This window comes from Microtus ochrogaster, linkage group LG3 (assembly GCF_000317375.1).
Source record: "Microtus ochrogaster isolate Prairie Vole_2 linkage group LG3, MicOch1.0, whole genome shotgun sequence".
NCBI classification, from domain to species: Eukaryota; Metazoa; Chordata; class Mammalia; order Rodentia; family Cricetidae; genus Microtus; species Microtus ochrogaster.
Window position 1 is genome coordinate 44,576,974 of NC_022029.1, and position 12,671 is coordinate 44,589,644.

The 12,671-nt window shown below is 46.0% G+C and overlaps 1 protein-coding gene across 2 annotated transcripts in view; it reads right to left on the reverse strand.

Moving 5' to 3' along the window:
• The window catches only part of Scrn1 (secernin 1), a 65,429-nt gene extending 53,478 nt beyond the window's left edge, over nucleotides 1–11,951 (reverse strand). Inside the window, exon 1 of one of the 2 annotated variants that reach the window (XM_005360834.3) lies at nucleotides 11,720–11,951. The gene's annotated coding sequence lies outside the window, so the exon portion shown is untranslated. Of the gene's footprint in view, nucleotides 1–11,164; nucleotides 11,446–11,719 lie in introns of those variants that run through there. The other variant, XM_026785884.1, reaches the window with a different exon arrangement.
• Between the last annotated feature and the right edge of the window lie 720 nt (nucleotides 11,952–12,671).

Sequence of the window (12,671 nt, forward strand, 5' to 3'; positions counted from 1 at the left end):
GTCAAAGCTTTAAAGGAAAATATCTGCATGCGGTGCTCTCTATCCCCAGGACAGCTTCAGATGGCTTGCCATTGCTAAGCAGAGACTCCCTAGGCACAGGCCTTACCACTCTCCCCACCCCCATGGGACCGCCTCAGGATTCCTGACTTCCTCTTGGGGATAAGACCCGCCTAGAATGCATTCAGTATTGCTGCCTCTACCAGCACTCACCCTGTGCCTGGTGGCAGTTGGCTGGCCTGCAGGCTTGGGGGACTGGGTTTGTGCTCCTGTAACTAGGGAACCATTTGCAGAATGTCTAGACAAGGAGGGAGGAAGCTGCATGGGAGAAAGGGGCTTTGTCTTCAAGTTCAGGGAGGAATTACTGAAAACATGAATGCCCCAAGCCTGGCCAGGGGGTTCTTTGTATGGTTGCCAAACTGCTCTGAGCCCTTTATCCCCACCAAGCTAGACTGACCCTCATCAGTCACCCCGGCCAATAAAGACAAAGCCTTGAGTCAGTGGAGAGGAAGAAAATAACTCTCTATATGAGCTATAGCTTGTTAGCTAGCATGCAAATAACTGTGAAAACCGCCTTTCCTTCTAGCAGGGATGAAAGCCAATGGCCAGCATGTCTTCTCTACCCCACCATCCAACGAACTTGGAAATCAAAGTCTGTGCAATAGTTCTTCCAGAGAGGCAAACAAATGATTTTGTTATTGATGGACAAATTCATCTTTAAAACTATTGATTTTCCTGCTGAACTGAAAATGAGAGGAGTGGTACTTATAAGCTGGGTCTTCTGTTACGGCTTTGTTATTGAAATAAGAAGGAATAATGAAATGACTGGGGAAGGAGTTTCCTAAAGATTAGGGTGTAAGTAACCTCAGACTCAGCAAGCTCTGCCTAAGAGAAGACAGATTTTACACGTTCCTTTGGCTAGGGCAAAAAGCGCCACAGCCAGGGGGTCCCTGACCCTGGTAGCCAAGGCTTTGATTGAGGGATTACCAAAGAAGATGTGTTAACTAAGTGTGTAGCCAGCTCTGCATCACCGGGGGAGGGGGGGGAAAGAAACAACTACAATCGCCTTACAGCAGAGAAGCTATTCTGGCTTACTGTCTACCAGTTTGGGAGGCTCTAGTTTATGGTCTAAAGACCCCACTGCTTCTGAGCCCATGGTTGGGCATGTCAGGCGGTGTTGCTCACTTCCTGACTGGAAATGAAATGAAAAAGAGAGAGAGGAAGAAGCTGAGCTTGTTGCTCATGAAGGTCATCCCCTTAAACTCCTTCCCCCCGCCCAGTGACCCATGACTTCACACTAAGCCCACTCTTAAACATGCCACCATCGTTCAGTAATGCCACAGGTTGGGAACCAAGTCTGCATTTAACAGAACCAAGTCTGCATTTAACAAGGGGGTTTGGGGATCACACCAGACACTAACTAAACATTATAACAGCAGGTTATAAGTCCACGTCACCTCAAATCTTAGTTTGTCCCTTCTCTAGGAGGTAATGAGGGGTCACAAACTCTTCCCAACTTGCGGTGAGAGTTAGAGACTACTTGCTAGAGTTTAAACAGGGCCTCCGAGGACATCTGCCTCTGCCAGCTAACTGCTGGGTCTCGGGCCCACAGGCTTCCCTGCAGGGTGATGTGGGCCTGTGGACTGTCGGGCTTGAGTGAGCACTGCCCTTTAGAATTCTGAATCTGCATCTAACATTTGAAGACAGGCATTCTGATGTTTGGCCTCTTCTGACAACTCAAAGGTCTGGAAAGACATATTCACGTTCTGTATGGCTCCAAGACTGCATGGAACTGAGTGGGAGAGACAGGTTGGGGTTCTCCGAATTCTCTTCCTCCATCCCTCCATCTGCAATCCAGGTCTACTGGATCTGGCTTGTGTAACTGTATTCTTTTCTAAGGTCTGCCTACACCTGAAGTCACATGTGTACTTGGGCATGAGACAGACATGCTGTAGTGACACAAAGGTCCTGTTTCCTATCCTGACTCCATTGATGAATTCTAAAACAGTGTCATTTGGAAACAGAGACAGTCCCTATACACAGCACAGCACACAGGTTTATAAGAAAGGTCATGGAACATACCTAGCACTGCACTGCATACAGTGGGCACCCAATCAATGCTTACTTCTTATAGCCCATGACTCACTGGTGATGCACTAATCCTGTGGCATCCTTCTCATCAGTGGCTGCCACCTAGATCATCAGATACACTCCTTTTCCAAAGTGCAACTTATGCACACTGACTACTGAAAAGAAATAAAAGTACATCATAGGGTGCCATCAACAAAATTAGCATTCTAGAAAGCTCTACAGAACAAAATTGGGCTTCTTTAACAGCAAGAATAAACAAAGAAAAATACAAAAAAAGATGCCTAAAAGCAAACAAATAAGCAAACAAAAACTCCACAGATGGAGGGACAAAATTCTTTAAGATACACACCTAGCAATTTCAATGAGCATCACTTACTTGGATCCTAATTTTAAAAAAATCATACAAAAATCTTCTAAGGCAATTGAGCTAACATGAACAATGAGTAGATACTTGACGGTTCAAAGAATGATTGTTAATGTCCTATCACGATACTGTGATGATCTCCATTTAAAAACAACTGAATTTTAAAAGCCCATGTCATATGTATGTGTAATGGCCAACACCAGTAGCTGCAGTTCCTTAAGCAGGCTGATCTCAGTGAATCATTTGAGCCAGGGAATCTAAGATCATGCTGGACCATATAGTAAGACTCTGAGAAAGAGAGAAGACTTAAAAAATACTCATCTAAAAATCACGTATTTTATAGAAGCACATACTATGTAAATGTTATAGAGCAAATAATTCAGAAGGCAGAGGTAGCGCTCAGAGGAAACAAGATGGCTGACATAAAAGCTGAGGGAAGTGATGGGCAGGAACATGAGGTCTGTTCTACTGCCCCCTTTCATTTGTAGGTGGTTGAATTGTTCTATAATAATCAACCTTTCAAAAGTAAGGCTGGCTGGTGGTGCATGTATATAATCCCAGCACTCGGGAGGCTTACACAGGAAGACCCCAGGCTGGTGATGCACTAATCCTGTGGCATCCTTCTCATCAGTGGCTGCCACCTAGATCATCAGATACACTCCTTTTCCAAAGTGCAACTTATGCACACTGACTACTGACAAGAAATAAAAGTACATCATAGGGTGCCATCAGCAAAATTAGCATTCTAGAAAGCTCTACAGAACAAAATTGGGCTTCTTTAACAGCAACAATAAACAAAGAAAAATACAAAATAGTGAGACCCCGTCTCCATAGTCCAAAATATAAAAATATAAAACCAAAGCACATGTTTAGAATTCTTACAAGGTTAGGGGCTGAATTTGTGTGGTGTCTCAGATACCTTCTTGAAGAAGGAATGTTGTAACAGGAAGGGCAGAGCTAGTTGGGAATATGCTAGAGTCATTGGTCAAACAGTGTTGTAATTAATACAGTTTCTGTGTGATTTTTCTGGTTTGGGCAGCTGGGAAACGACTGAGCGGTCTCATTGTACACATATCAGGAGAAGCTACCGAAATGAAACAGTTCATAGAAACATGAATGTGACATCCTTTAAATCATTGTTATTTAAGAAGATGCTGGAAAAATCATAAGGGAATGGAAGGGAAGTGGGCACAGTGGTGTGAAGTGGTGCACAGTTCACAGGGCTATTGACAGCGATCTACATATATTTTCTCCAAGAATTTCTAATGTTTCCACATGACATTGAAAACCTGTAAGTACAAAAGTTTCCAATGGAACAGTTGCAACAAAAGAACTTGTCACTCACTTTTCTGCAGCTGACAACGGTGGCCCTTTGACAGGGTAGAGACTGATGGCGACTGGTGAGCCGTGAAGAGCACCGGCTGCTCTTCCAGAGGACTCGGGTTCAGTTCCCAGCACCCACACAGAGGCTCACAACTGTCTGCAACACCAGCTCCAGGGAATCCAATGCCCTCTTCTGGTCCCCGATGGCACTGCATGCAGTCTGTGCACACACTTACATGCAAGCAAATACTCGTACATAAAACAAAAATAAAATAATTATTTTTAAAGGATTCTGCAGTGAAGAGGAAAAATAAACTGAATATAACCTTTTCTTTATTTAATTCAAGAAAAAGTGGACAAATGATTTCAGTGGGATCTAGGCCAGGGAGATGTGATAATATGGTCAAGCCAAGTTCATTGTAAGGAAGATGTTCTCTTATACGTGGCAGGCTGAAAAGTAATTTTCTGTCTTTCAAATGGGATGGGGAAGGGGAAGAAGAGGGAAAGAATAAAAGACATTAATGACATGGGTATAAATACAGTGTCAGAATAATTACTTTTATAGTTACATAAAGGCTGCTTCAAAAAGTCAGACAGACCCACATTCTGGATTCTGTTCTTGAATATATTAAGTCCTTCATATGATGTCACCCATGTACAGTTATATGCAGATCATTTGGAATAAAGGTCCATTAAGAAAATGTCTACTGGGCCAGACATGGTGGTGCACACCTTTAATCCCAGCACTCAGGAGGCAGAGGCAGGCAGATTTCTGAGTTCGAAGCTAGTGTGATCTACAGAGCAAGTTCCAGGACAGCCAGAGAAACCTGAAACTCAGAGAAATCCTGTCTTAAAATAAAAAAGGAAGAAAAAGAAAATAAAAAAGAAACTGACTACCCTAAGAACAGAGTCCTAGAGTTAAAGGAGAAAAAGTGTGCTCAAGAGAACAGAGGTCTGTGCTCACCATCTACAGTGTGCTCCGTGGGAAACCCTGCAAGCAACCATGAAAGCCACCTGCAGGGCCCTTTCATCCCCTTCTGATCTCATTCCCAACACTGCTGTCACTGTGTCCACTCATTTGGCAGGTTGCTTAGAATCCTGACCTCCCCATTCCGCCATCTGTCTTCCTCTCCATCTAAACAATGTGCTGTCTATTCAAATCTTTTGCCATTAGTGTGATTTGAAACGTACCTGTAACTCTGTAGACTGGGGTTTTAAAAACAATCCTCCCACTGTCCTGAAAATGGAAGCTTAGAATTTGGCTCTCACTGTAAAACAAATGGCTTAACTTCCACTTTCTACAGGAGAAATAGTGTGCATTGCTGTGTAAATAAGTACAAATCTTGCTGGTGCGAAATGAGATTATTTTACAACCAACAAAATGAAATGTAAAACTTCTTGTAAATATTCATTAGTGCTGGAGTTGTTTACTGGGTTTTACCACTAGCAATTCTTTTCTCAATTTTATTTTCAAAAAGTAACCTATACATTACATGTGTATATATTATTATTATATGCACACAAATACACATGTGTATACATACATATAAACAAGCATATAATACAGGCATATATGATAGCAGATATATACCCACATACAGAAAGGGACCTGAAAGGGTTAGAATGTAGCTCAGAGTTGAGCAAAATGGTATAATATAGAAACAGAAACTTCAAATTTCGGTTTATCTGGTTATGCAGCGTTAACCTTTTTTTTTTTAATAGTGAGGTCATATTTCATTATTGGCACTTCAACTTTTTAAACGATCTGATTACTTCAGTGAGCAAGAAGGACATTTGAAGATCTTCCATTAAACATTTCAGGACACTAGGTCACTACTGAATACAATTAAAAAAACACACAAGAGCCTCAAGAACATATTCGGCTCTTGATCGCTACATTTTAATTCGGAATTTTCAGCCAGATAAATTGCCAGCATGTACTTTGAGCGTATAACCTCTCATAGGCCTATGTTCAGCTCAGGGGAAATGAAGCTGAGGTCTTTTCAAGGTCTCAGGAAGAAGTGAGTACCTGTGTGACCAGAGAGAGGGTGTGTCTGTGTGAGCAGAGAGAGGGTGTGTCTGTGTGACCAGAGAGAAGGTGTCTGTGTGACCAGAGAGAGGAGAGTGTGTCTGTGTGAGCAGAGAGAGGATATGTCTGTGTGACCAGAGAGAAGGTGTGTCTGTGTGACCAGAGAGAGGATGTGTCTGTGTGAGCAGAGAGACGGTGTCTGTGTGAGCAGAGAGGAGAGTGTGTCTGTGTGAGCAGAGAGAGGATGTGTCTGTGTGAGCAGAGAGAGGATGTGTCTGTGTGAGCAGAGAGAGGATGTGTCTGTGTGACCAGAGAGAGGATGTGTCTGTGTGAGCAGAGAGGAGGGTGTCTGTGTGAGCAGAGAGACGGTGTCTGTGTGAGCAGAGAGGAGGGTGCCTGTGTGACCAGAGAGAGGGTGTGTCTGTGTGAGCAGAGAGACGGTGTCTGTGTGAGCAGAGAGGAGGGTGCCTGTGTGAGCAGAGAGAGGGTGTGTCTGTGTGATCAGAGAGATGGTGTCTGTGTGAGCAGAGAGGAGGGTGCCTGTGTGAGCAGAGAGAGGATGTGTCTGTGTGAGCAGAGAGAGGGTGTGTCTGTGTGACCAGAGAGAGGGTGTGCCTGTGTGATCAGAGAGAGGATGTGTCTGTGTGACCAGAGAGGAGGGTGTGTCTGTGTGACCAGAGAGGAGGGTAGTAACCTGATTTCAACAATAATCAAATCCCTGGAGAGCTTTCCAGACATCTAGCTCATACAGGGAAGTAGAAGAACAAGGAGACTCAGGTTAAGCACACAATCAGCCAGAACAGAGGAACTACCTCAAACTCCTTCTCCCTGGTGGGGTTTAGCTATCATCTTGACGTCTTGACTAGAAGACTAAAAACCCCAACAGCCTGAGTGATGCAGGGGGATGATGCTAGGAAGTGAAGACGGCAGATATGATTAGCACATATCTGTGGCTTCTTACCTTCTTGGTCCTCAGGAATCTCACCTGCTATAAAGGGAATGTGAGCACGTGGCCTTGATGATGCCACCAACAGGAACTTCATAACCGTGCCTAAGAACCACCAAGAGGAAAGCTCCATAGTAGGCTCAGATGGAGGATAGGCATGGGCGTGAGAGAGGAAGAGATGTACAGGACAAAAGAAGGATGTGCCCAGCACTCGGAGACAGGCATGCGCTGTGGCTGATTGACCTCAGAGATAAACAAAACTGTAAGATTTTATGTGGACAGAGGAGAAGACCTAAGGGGCATAAACGTTCCAGCTCTTTGCTGTAAGCATCCAGTGTTACTCAGAGCTGTTATTCCTCCCTAAATGAATCTGAGGATTCAACATGGCAGCAATCAACACATAAATAGGGCTCTAAGAGAAAGTGTGTCCAAGAGGATCCTGAAGGCTTAAGGGCTCAGCGCTCAGTAGTGGAGTACCTGCTCAGAACTCTCAGCGCACCCCCAAATCTACAAAAGAAAGGGAGACTGGTGTAGAAGTCTTAAAAGTGAAAACTAATGAAGCAGGTCTAGCCCTACATGATATTACAACATATTCCAAAGTTTCGGGATTAAGATGGCTTGACACTGGCACAGATGAGAACAGACGTGTAGCCTGGAATGTAGCCATCCACAGTGATGAAGTCGGTTGGAAACCAAGGCAAAGCATGTTTCAGATGTTGTACAGTGTGGGACATAAGAACAGAAAAGAGTCAAGAAGGCAGCAGGTACAGAGAAATGGCAAGATGGCAGGTTGCAAGAATGCTTAGGCCTTCTGTTCAGTCTGTGTGACTGTGTGACCAGAGAGAGGGTGTGTCTGTGTGACCAGAGAGAGGGTGTGTCTGTGTGACCAGAGAGAGGATGTGTCTGTGTGAGCAGAGAGACAACCGCCTTCTACCCAGATAGCCTTGAATGCAGCAAGAACAAGAACGAGACAGTTAGTAAGAGTGGTCCATGTGAAATTGGTACATTTTTTCCCCAAAGGAGACAAAACAAGAAAAGAGTGACTTGTTCAAGGACATATACCTAGTTAGAATAGAACCAGCACTAGGACCCAGGGACCCCAACTTGCAGTCCAGGTCCCTCTCTTCACTGGGCTGCCTTCCATTCTGTAGACCTGTGAACACAGCCATATGGGGATGGGCAGGTAAGACTGAGCCCAGATAGGAGCATTAACAGTTCATCCTTGCGAACCACTGTAACATCTGCCAGCACCCACTCCTGGGGCTCCAAGTGAAGGGTCACAGCACAGTCCCCTTATTCTACTTCCAACGGTCTCCTGGGGTTGGAGCACAGCTCAGGGATAGTTTGGGGTGGGTAGCTGGATTTGTCAACTTGATGGATCACCTGGGGAAAAAGTCTCAGTGAGGAACTGGGTTGGTCTACTGGCAGATCTGTGGGGGAGTGTCTTATTAAATTAATTGATATGAGAAGCCCCAGCCCAGTGTGGGTGGCACCATTCTCTAGACAAGGGTTCTGGAATTGTCTAAGGGTGACAAAATCAGGCTGATCACAAGCAATCAAGCAAGCGACATATACATCTATTTCTCTTCACTTTGGAGTGTGGATGAGATATGACCAGTTTCAGGGCTGTGCTGTTTTGACCTCCTCACGCCATTTCTTCCTTAAATTGCTTTTCATCAGATTATTTTTATCACAACAGAAATGAAACTAACACCAGAAAAACAAAACAAAACAGAGAGAGAGAAAGACAGAGAGAGAGAGAGAGAGAGAGAGAGAGAGAGATATGAATCTCCTAATAGGGTTGTTCATGCCCACCACATATTTCCCTCCCATCCAGTCACTCAATCTGTTTGGTCTTCCTGTCTCTTTACACCCACTGTTACAAGTAGTATCAGGAGCCTCTTGGCAATCTCCACTTCCTGATATTGGCCCAGACCAACACTGCCCAGCAAATATAATATAAAACAGATATGAGGCATGTGTACAAGTTTAATACTGTCTAGCAACCACATTTAAAAGGTAACTCAGTATATATATCATACTACATCAATATCCTATCAATATAAAAATTACTAATGACAAATTTTACATTTTTTCCAATCAATTTTTTAGATCCAGTGCAAATTTTACACTCACAAAACATCTCCCACACCGGTTAGGTTTTAAAGGCTTACAAGGCACAGAGCCAATGTCCATCATATACCAGACAGCGTGGAACTAGAAGTTCCATGAGCTTTTTTTTTTTAACTCAAATTTGCTCACTCACTGTTTTCCAACAACACGAAACCCGTGCATGTCTGGCTAAGGAAGGGCTCTGCTACAGAACTACATTCCCAAGTTGGGCTTTTGCTTCTGTTTTTAGGTTAATGCTTGTTTATTTCTTTCTTTATTATGAGACCCATTCTCAGCATGCAGCCCTGGCTGGCCTGGAGCTCAATATGTAGATCAGGCTGGCCTCAAACTCATAGAAACCCACCTGCTTCCTGAATGCTAGGATTAGAACCTTACCTGGTTTAAGGCTACACATTTTTAAAGCTTGTTATTTTCAGTTTATTCAACATGTCTTCACACTCACGTCCTGATGCAAGCAACAGTTTTAGGTGGCACATGTCACAGCTGCACGACACACGTCTTCACTATGGTACTTCTCTCCATACCTGGCTCCTGCCTACCCACTGCTGCAAGTCCTAGCTCATTCTCCAGCTCCTGCTAATCTCCTCTCTGTGACAACCGACCACCGTGAAAACAGCGGCCCAACTTCATCTCCTCACCGCCCTACAGTGCGCTAGCCCATGCAGAAGCTCCAGTTCTGCTTTCAGTGACCTGGAGTCACTGACTCACAACTCAGAAAATTCCAGTTACAGGAAAACCCGGCCTTCAGAACAGGCTTGTGATAAGTTTTTACATAAAAATAGATGCCTAACCCAAATAAATTTGCAAAATAAATTCATCTGAGAGTTGTCCACCAAGACAAGACAAGCTACCAGTTTCTCAAAGGATGTATTTCCCACCTCCAAGATTCTGTCACAACTAAAGCTGTGGTTATTACATAGAGATGCAGCGTCATCGCTAGAAAAGGTGGCTGAGCAGAAGCTGGACACATTCATGAAGTTAAATGGGTTGGTTAGCCTGCATAGGGACTGTGGGGAGAAGGAGGCATAACCCCTTAAAAACCAGAGCTTTTAATTTGTTACCGTTTGCTTCCCTTTGCTCGGATGTTCAGGACAAAACTGCTCCCCCCTTCAGACTTTGAAATGAGGCTTGTGGAGCTCTGAGCAGGAAAGCTGCAAGACCTGGCTTGAGTCAGCTGCAGCCATAGGCGTGAGCTCAGCTGTCCATTGAGCCTGCATTTCAGCCTTCTCTGCTGCCCAGAGCTAGCTTGCTCAGTCCCTCCAGCTCTGCTGCCACTAACCCTCAGGGATCATCTTCCTCTCCTTCATTATCCCCAAGGCACCTGCTTCCCTGCGCACTTCCTCTTTCCTAAAAGACAAGATGGCTGGCAGCGAAAAGGGAAAGAAAAGCTGCTTTATGGGGCGGGGGGGGGGGGGGTCCTGAAACGAGTCACCTTTCAAGAATTTGCAATCCTAGTGCCTGGGTACTGTCAGGCTAAGTCAGCCTCCCAGAGAAACGCACACGAGCACTGTTCTCGGAGGATATTTACACTCCGAGGATATTTTCTCTATAAGAGCCACTTGTAGGTACAAAGAACGCTGTGATGCACAGTTGTGAGCTGTACAGTGGACTTTAAATAAGCCTAAAGAAAATCAGATCAAATTAGAGTTTCAGTTAGGCTTGTATCAGCTTTTGACAAGTTAGGGAAAACAGCTGCAGCTCCCCAAACTTCCCGCTTGCTCCCCCTGTCACTGCAGCTCCCTCTCATTTAAGCAGCCCTAAGAACACTCCTGGCCTATACCCAGAAGAGCCTCTCCTCCCGCTGATTATCTCCGCAGCTCAAGTTAGGGGGCAGCTGCAGTTGGCTGTGGTCTGCTCGGGTTCTGCCTGGCCTGATTTTTCATGCTGCCATTTTGAATTAACATAGGTTTCCTCAGCAAGTGATGCATCTTTTAGGCAGGCATGAAGCACAGCACACACACACACACACACACACACACACACACACACACACACACGACCAGGAAGAGGCACAAGCTATAATTACACAGAAAAACCATACTATTTAACAGAACCTTACTAGGTCAGCTTGGGAGACAGAAAATAGTAAGTTGCTTTAAATACAAATGGGTGTGAGAGACATTTTCATTCCTAAATTCTAACCAATTTTTTAAAATCCAAGCATCCCTTCTCCCTGTAGACCTCGCGGTGGTTGCTAAATAATTATGCCGGGACAGAAATAACAAAGCGAGGAGGTAAAGATAAACTGAAGTGAACTACTAGCAAGGATCTAGACACTTGCCTTGCATGACCCTGCCCCAATTCCAATGCAGGTGTGAGACCTGGGCGAAGCAGTGTCAGGTCCCATCCAGCACTTTGGCCTTTGGGGACAACCGCAGACCCTGGAACTCTGCTGGGGAGGCCCAGGGCAGCAGCCCCATCAGGCGCCGCAGGTGCTTTACTCCGGGAAGGAGTCAGGCTCTCGGGGCTAGTCTCGCCTGCGATCCCGAAACCCCAGGAGCCGCCCGGAGAAGCACAGAGACACTTTACTGGGCGTTACAACTCGACGCCCAGGAAAATCAGCCCCGGGGTTGTAAGACTAAACGGGCAGGTGCGAGAAGGATTCGGGGTGGAGAGCAGAAGCAGGTTCTGACCAGGCTGCAGTAGCTTCATCCCCGCAGTTCCTGGTCTTGAGTCACAATCACGCTCGACCAGGTCACCTCTCATCTGCTGTCCCCTCCCCCGGCCCGCGATGAGGGGAGGCACGGACATTAGAACCGCAACGGGAAATGTGGTGAGTGCCCAGGGGAAGAGCAGTTGCCCGCGCCCCGCGCTCCCTGCGTGGCCTGCTGCTCACCTGCTAAGCTGCGGGCTCCGGCCGGGTCCTGGTGCTGATGCTGAGACTGCCGAGTTGGGGGGCGCTGCGGAGGGCGAGTTATTGCGTCTGCATCGAGGGCAGCAGCGGCAGTAGAGCAGGCGACGTCCGGCGCTTCCCGATCTCCAGACTCCGGGCTCTCCTACCCCCTGCTAACAGCTGGCTGGGTCACGTGATCGCGGACCCACCCTCCGCCTCCCCGCGCTCAGGGCCGCAGGACCAGACTGTGTTAGACTGTCAAGGCCTCATAGCCCGCTCCGCCAGGGAGGGGGGAAGAGGGCACCAGGAGGTACAAGAGCAGCAGAGAGGGTGGGACTCAATCAGAAAGTGGCTCCCTCCTTTCTAGATTTTATTTCTTGGTTGCCGCTCTCTCTAAGGGAAGAATCAGAGCTTAAGGAACCAGGCCCAGCTTCCTCCCCGCAATGTTTTACTGACCCTGGTGTTTGTTTGGTCGCTGGTCTGGGCCTTGATGCCTAGGTGAGAATTCCCTGCAAAGATCTGCGTTCTGTGTCCAAGCCCTTCCTGATTTTATCGGATCGTGTTCATAAGCCAGACTGCGCAGCATAGTCATGCTTTGTGGACCAAGGTCACACAGCAAGTAACAAAGCCAAGGTCCCGCACCAGGGTTAATAAACTTTTTGGAGGGGAAGAGAATGATGTCTACCTTGAGGTTATTGACAGCGCATCTGTGGCTGAGACTCGATTGACCTTGTATAGATTGTTAAGAAAAGGCCGTATCCAACTGTAAGAAGAGAGTCCACAGGGAAATAAAGGCAGTAGACTTGCTGGCGGGAGAAGACCTACAAGCATTTCCCAATCATCAGATGAACGCAAATCCAAGTTTTATAGTCTCTGTGGGGGAATTTGGTGGTATCTCTCAAAATAAGAACACTGTGTCAACTTTTACCTGATTCCGCTTTAGGAATTTATCTAC